The 6,523-nt window shown below is 52.0% G+C and overlaps 1 long non-coding RNA gene across 1 annotated transcript; it reads left to right on the forward strand.

Moving 5' to 3' along the window:
* Positions 1-2,627: 2,627 nt before the first annotated feature.
* LOC145717624 (uncharacterized) lies at positions 2,628-6,331 on the forward strand. Its single transcript, XR_014140970.1, has 3 exons — positions 2,628-2,711; positions 5,382-5,581; positions 5,795-6,331. It is a non-coding gene; the product is annotated as an uncharacterized LOC145717624 (long non-coding RNA).
* The last annotated feature ends 192 nt before the right edge of the window (positions 6,332-6,523 follow it).

Genomic DNA, 6,523 nt, shown 5'->3' on the forward strand with positions numbered 1-6,523 from the left:
GAGAGAGAGAGAGAGAGCATAAGCAGGGGGAGGGGCAGAGGGAGAAGCAGACTCCCTGCTGAACGGGGAACCCAATGTGGGGCTCAAATCCAGGACCCTGGGATCATTACTTGAGCCCAAGGCAGACGCTTAACATGCTGAGCCACCCTGGTGCGCTATCATCTTCATTTTATAGATGAGGACACCAGGCACAGAGAGGTGAGGGGACTTGCCTGAGATCACCCAGACCAGAAGTGGCCCAGCCCAGATTTGAACCCCGGCAGTTGAATCCATGGTCCACACCAGGGGTCAGCAAACTATCCAACCTGCAGCCAAATCCAGCCCACAGCTTGTTTTTACAAATAAAGTTTTATTGCAACACAGCCACGCCCCTAGGCTTCCATGTGCCACAACCAGAGAGAGTTCTATCAGTTCAACAGAGACTATGTGGCACGCAAAGCCAGAACTATTTCCTCTCTGGCCCTTTATGGAAAGAGTTTGGAGAGCCCTTGTCTAAACTCTCCTGTCATCTTTCACATTCATGGATATCGAGTGTAACCCCCCCCGACACAGGACTTCAAACCATTAGTGTTAGCCCCAACTATACTATAGAAAGGGGAAACTAAAGGAAAGTCACTTACAGGGGGCATCTGGCTGGCTCAGTCAGTAGAGCATGTGACTCCTGATCTCAGAGTCGTAAGTTCAAGCTGCACATTGGGCATGGAGCCTAATAAAAAAAAAATAATGGAAAGTCACTTATAAGAAATAACAAGAGGGCGCCTGGGCGGCTCAGTTGGTTAAGCGACTGCCTTCGGCTCAGGTCATAATCCTGGAGTCCCGGGATCGAGTCCCGCATCGGGCTCCCTGCTCAGCGGGGGTCTGCTTCTCCCTCTGACCCTCCTCCCTCTCGTGCTCTCTGTCTCTCATTCTCTCTCTCTCAAATAAATAAATAAAATCTTTAAAAAAAAAAAAAAAGAAATAACAAGAATTTTAATATAAGTGCTGTAGTTACCAGGTTTAGCAAATAACAAAGGGCATTCAATTATACTTGAATTTATAACAAATAATATAGACAAATTATTTTATTTATTTTTTTAAGATTATATTTATTTGCGAGAGAGAGAATGAGAGACAGAGAGCATGAGAGGGAGGAGGGTCAGAGGGAGAAGCAGACTCCCTGCTGAGCAGGGAGCCCGACGTGGGACTCGATCCCGGGACTCCAGGATCATGACCTGAGCCGAAGCCAGTCGCTTAACCAACTGAGCCACCCAGGCGCCCCTATTTATTTATTTTTTTAAGATTTTATTTATTTTTTGACAGAGAGAGAGAGAGAGACACAGGGAGAGAGGGAACACAAGCAGAGGGAGTGGGAGAGGGAGAAGCAGGCTCCCCGCTGAGCCAGGAGCCCGATGTGGGTCTCGATTCCAGGACCTTGGGATCATGACCTGAGCTGAAGGCAGACGCTTAACGACTGAGCCACCCAGGCGCCCCTAAATTTTTTTTTTTAGTATAAGTATGTCCCACACAATATTTGGGTCATACTTATGCTTAAAAAAATTATCTGAAATTCAAATGTAACTGTGTCCTGTAGTATAAGTATGTTCCAGATATTGTGTGGGACATCCTTATACTAAAGAATTATTAGTTGTTCATCTGCAAGTTGAATGTAAGTGAGCATCCTGTATTTTTTCTGGCAACCCTTAAATGTTGGAGCTTTCTTTGTGAAGAAGCCATAGTGCACTCTCAGACCCTGCACCATACTACAGTGAGTGAGTTTGAATATAAAAGTGGGGAACAGGGGCGCCTGGGTGGTTAAGCCAGTCGGTTAAGCGTCTGACTCTTGATTTTGGCTCAGGTCAAGATTTCAGGGTCATGAGACTGAGCCCCACCTTGCGCTCCGCACTCAGTGGGGAGTCCGCTTACCCTTTCCCTCTGTCCTCACTCCCCCCAATACTAAATAAATAAATCTTTTTTTTTAAGATTATTTATTTATTTATTTATTTGAGAGAGAGAATGGGAGAGAGAGAGAGCATGAGAGGGGGGAGGGTCAGAGGCAGAAGCAGACTCCCTGCCAAGCAGGGAGCCCGATGCGGGACTCGATCCAGGGACTCCAGGATCATGACCTGAGCCGAAGGCAGTCGCTTAACCAACTGAGCCACCCAGGCGCCCCATAAATAAATAAATCTTTAAAAAAGTGGGGAACAGAAGCTGTTTGCTCAAGAAGTGGGGAGAAAACCAAGAGCAGAGGTACTGAGCGTGTGTCACAATGGTCCACCAAGTATGTCATGCTCATATGTAAACGGAGCTAGGATCTAGGCTCTGTTAACTGGGAAGACACTTCAGCCCTTGGAGAGTGTGTGCTGTTGCGTGTGAGAAAAGTGTGGGGGATGCAGGACAGGTCTCCTTGGGTGGAAGCAACCTGTGCATCACAGGATATCTGGGTTCCCTGGCCCCCACGCACCAAGGGCAGGTAGGGCCTGCATCATTATACGCCCCAGAAAGCCACCCAACCCCTACCCCCACCCCCACCTGTCGTAGACCCCACTGAGACTGCTCTGATGCCTGGCCATACAGCGAAGCCCAAGCCGGATTCCCTAAGAGAACCTCCCATCCCAACCGCAGGGGGCCAGCCTTCCTCGGGAACCAGCCCCAATGCCTCTCTTTCCCCTAGGAAACCCTGGAGGATCTGGACAAGAACAAAGATGGCTACGTCCAAGTGGATGAGTACATTGGTGAGTGGGACCTGATCCCCTCCCTGAGGACGCCTGTCCTCCCCCAAGCAGCCCAATGCATATCACTCATAGGAGAGCAACAGCCCTCTGAAGTGGGGGCAGGGGCACCTGATTGAGTTCATGTAGCCACCAAACATTAATTGAGCACCTACTGTGTGCTGGGCCCTAAATGGATTTATCGATCCCCCACCGTGTGTTGGGCCCAGCAAACATTTATTGAGTATGTATATTTGTTGGGCATAGCAAATCTTTATCAAGCACCTACTATGTGCTAGGCCCAGGAAACATTTATCTAGTACCTTCTGTGTGCTGGACCAAAAAAGCATTTATTAAGTGCCCACTGTGTGCCAGGACCAGGAAACACGTACTGAGCACCTACTGCATGTTTGTGGTTGCGGATGCAGCAGAGAATGTCACAGACTAGGTTCTACCTGGCCGAGTCTGGAGTATCTACAAAATCAGGCCTCAGGGGCTGCAGTGGTTGCGTTTGGGAAGTCGGAGCTTGTCTTGAACCTGCATTTGCACAGCAAAGGCTGTGTCTCCTGTTACTCAGAATTTGGGGGGCCCTCGTGACACCCCCAAATTTCCCCTTGGCCCTGCCTCTACCCCTGTCCTCAGGGGGCAAAGAATTTGGTTGAGGGGAAAGCTGTTAAACATGGATATTTTTACGAGTTTGAAAACATTTTTCTATAGCATGTTTTTATGGAACAAACGCGCAGGCAAGACATTTTTATTTAAGCATAATTTATCTTTCTTACATCTGTGAGGAAGATAGAAGTCTTTTTTTTTTTTGGTCAGAATTCAAGCATCCCCACTGAGTAATTGCAGCAGCTGACACATTGTTACCACACGCTAGACTCTGTTCTAAGTGGTTAACAACTTGTAAATTCCCTTAATCCACATATCAACTGACAAGATGGATATTATTGCCCCATTTCACAGATGAGGAAGCTGAGACCTGAGGGGTAGATACTTACTTGGCTGAGGTGGAGCAGGATGGCAGTCCACGCCAAGCCTAGTGTCCCACCTTGCCCCCTAGGCTGCTTCCTTTCCCTGTGGGGTTCTGGGGAGACAGATGCGGGCAGGACCCCGGGACTCCCCAGAGCAATGTAATTTCACAACTGTTGAATGGTATAGGGAAGAATATGAGCCAGAGGATGGAGGGGGTGTCACGGGCCCTGACCCTGGCTGGGAGGGTGGGTGGCGTGTCAGGGAAGGTGGGAGAGGTGGGGGTACACCGAGCTCAAGGGTGTAGGCTCCAGAGCAAGCGTGCATGCTTCCCACCTCCCACCTCCCAGCCATGGGACGGGAAATGAGTTCCTCGATCTCTCTCGGCCTCCTTACCTGTACTTACCTGTAAAGGTGGTAGTAGAGGGGCGCCGGGTGGCTCAGTTGGTGAAGCGTCTGCCTTCGGCTCAGGTCATGATCCCGGGGTCCTGGGATCGAGCCTCAAGTCAGGCTCCCTGCTCAGCAGAGAGCCTGCTTCTCTCCCTCTGCTGTTCCCCCTGCTTGTGCTCTCTCTCTCTCTCTCTCTCTCTGACAAATAAACAAAATTTTTTTTTAAAAAAGGAAGGGGCCGTAATAGAGCACCCAGCTCATGCAATGACATCTAGTCAACACAGATGCCCCTAGCGGATGAATGCTAAACAGAAGGTGGGCGATCCATACAATGGGATGATATTCAGCCATAAAAAGGGAGGAAGTACTCATAGATGCTACGATCTTCAAAACCTTATGCTAAGTCACTATGACACCCCAAAGTAATGTAACATTGTGTGTCAGCTACACTTTAATACAAAAATAAACACTATGCCAAGTGAAAGAAGCCAGACACAAAGGACCACAGTATTGTATGACTCCGTTTACAGGAAATGTTCAGGATAGGAAAATTCATAGAGACAAGAATTAGATTACCGGTTGCCCAGGGCTGGAGGGGGGGTGGGGGCATAGGAGGTCACTTCTTAATGGGAAAGGAGTCTCCTTTCGGGAGGATGAAAATGTTCTGGATTGATGTGGTTGTTGTACAACATTGTGAATGTATTAAATGCCACTAACGGTGGACTTTATGTTATGTGCTTTTTACCACAATTTAAAAAAAATTTTAAAGCTTATTTATTTATTTAAATCTTTTCTTAATGTTTTTTAAAAAAGATTTTATTTATTTATTTATTTGAGAGAGAGAGAGCACAAGCAGGGGGAGGGGCAGAGGGAGAGGGAGAAGCAGGCTCCCAGCTGAGCAGGGAGCCCAATGCGGGGCTCGATCCCGGGACCCCGGGATCATGACCTGAGCCGAAGGCAGACGCTTAACTGACTGAGCCACCCAAGTGTCCCGAGGGAGCTTCTTAAAGTGGGGTGAGCTGTCCTAAGGGTGGCTTTTTAGTATCTGCTCACATGGCCTGCGCCCACAGGGCACACAGCATTCCAGGTGCGTCTCAGGCAAATGAATTGACAGCCTGTCGAGGAAATGATCAATCCATCAAGTCCCTTTCCCTGTAGCAAGGCGATCACCTGTTAGGGCGGTGTCGCTCTTAGTCCCGTTCCAACAGAAGAGGAGACCGAGGTGGGAGAGCAGGTGCCTTGGCCTGGGGAGGCGGCGTCAGGGCGGGGGCGGAGCCCCGGGGTGCCCGCCGGCTTGGAACCGTCTGACGTTGCCCCCGTCGCCCGCCCCAGCGGATCTGTACTCGGCCGAGCCCGGGGAGGAGGAGCCGGCCTGGGTGCAGACGGAGCGGGAGCAGTTCCGGGACTTCCGCGATCTGAACAAGGACGGGCGGCTGGACGGCAGTGAGGTGGGCCACTGGGTGCTGCCCCCCGCCCAGGACCAGCCGCTGGTGGAAGCCAACCACCTGCTGCATGAGAGTGACACGGACAAGGTGTGTGCCGGGGGCCAGCTGTGTAGACGGGCGGGACCGGGCCTGGAGCTGCCCTGGGGCCCTCTTGGGCCAGGGACACAGAGATGGAGGGTGGGGGTGGGGGAAAGGGAGGGACAGAGACCCCCAGGGTTGGGGGGGCATACTAAGGTTCAGAGAGGAGTCTCCCAGGCAGGGCCCCTTGTCACCTCTGCTGCCCTCTGACCCTCCCTCCAGGATGGGCGTTTGAGCAAGGCCGAGATCCTGAGTAACTGGAACATGTTCGTGGGTAGCCAGGCCACCAACTACGGCGAGGACCTGACCCGTCACCACGACGAACTCTGAGCCCCCGTGTGCCCACTACAGCCTTGTCGCCCCAGGGGACGACCCGAGGAGGGGCCCCCCATGGTCAGGCCCCTCTCCCCATCTGGACCTGCAGGGTGTGGACGCCCGCACCCTGTGTCCCTCTGCCCCTGAGCTCTCAGGGACCCACCAGGTCAACTTCTCCAAGACACTGCAGTCCCTCCCAGCCCTTCCCACCCTGGCCCCGGGGGTCTCATAGACCCAAAGGGTACGTGAACAATCCATTTCTCACTGGCAGAATCACCCAGCCCAGACCAGGGCCCCCCCATACCCAGTTCGCCTCACCTGAGCCGCACACCATACAGCAGAGAAACACCCCGCCACCGGCCCCTGACTCGCCCGCCCGCCCGCGGGCACTGCGCCCAGAATGCCTCCTCTCTGCCAGGGAGGCAGTAAATTTCAGTGCTGGGGCCTTGTGTGTGTGTCTCTTAGTGGGTGACAGGGGCCTGGGGGAGGAATTGGGGGCTGCAGCTGGGCTTGCATCGGGCATTTGGAGAAGGGGCTCTGGGTGTTGTCAGGCTTTGAGGGCATTCCTGGGGCAGAAAATAAAACTAGCAGCCTGGACCCAGCTGTGAACAAGCCAGAGAGAAGGCTCTGTCTGCC

The sequence above is a fragment of the Leptonychotes weddellii genome, chromosome 16 (assembly GCF_054177405.1).
Source record: "Leptonychotes weddellii isolate Sample4059 chromosome 16, ASM5417740v2, whole genome shotgun sequence".
NCBI lineage: Eukaryota > Metazoa > Chordata > Mammalia > Carnivora > Phocidae > Leptonychotes > Leptonychotes weddellii.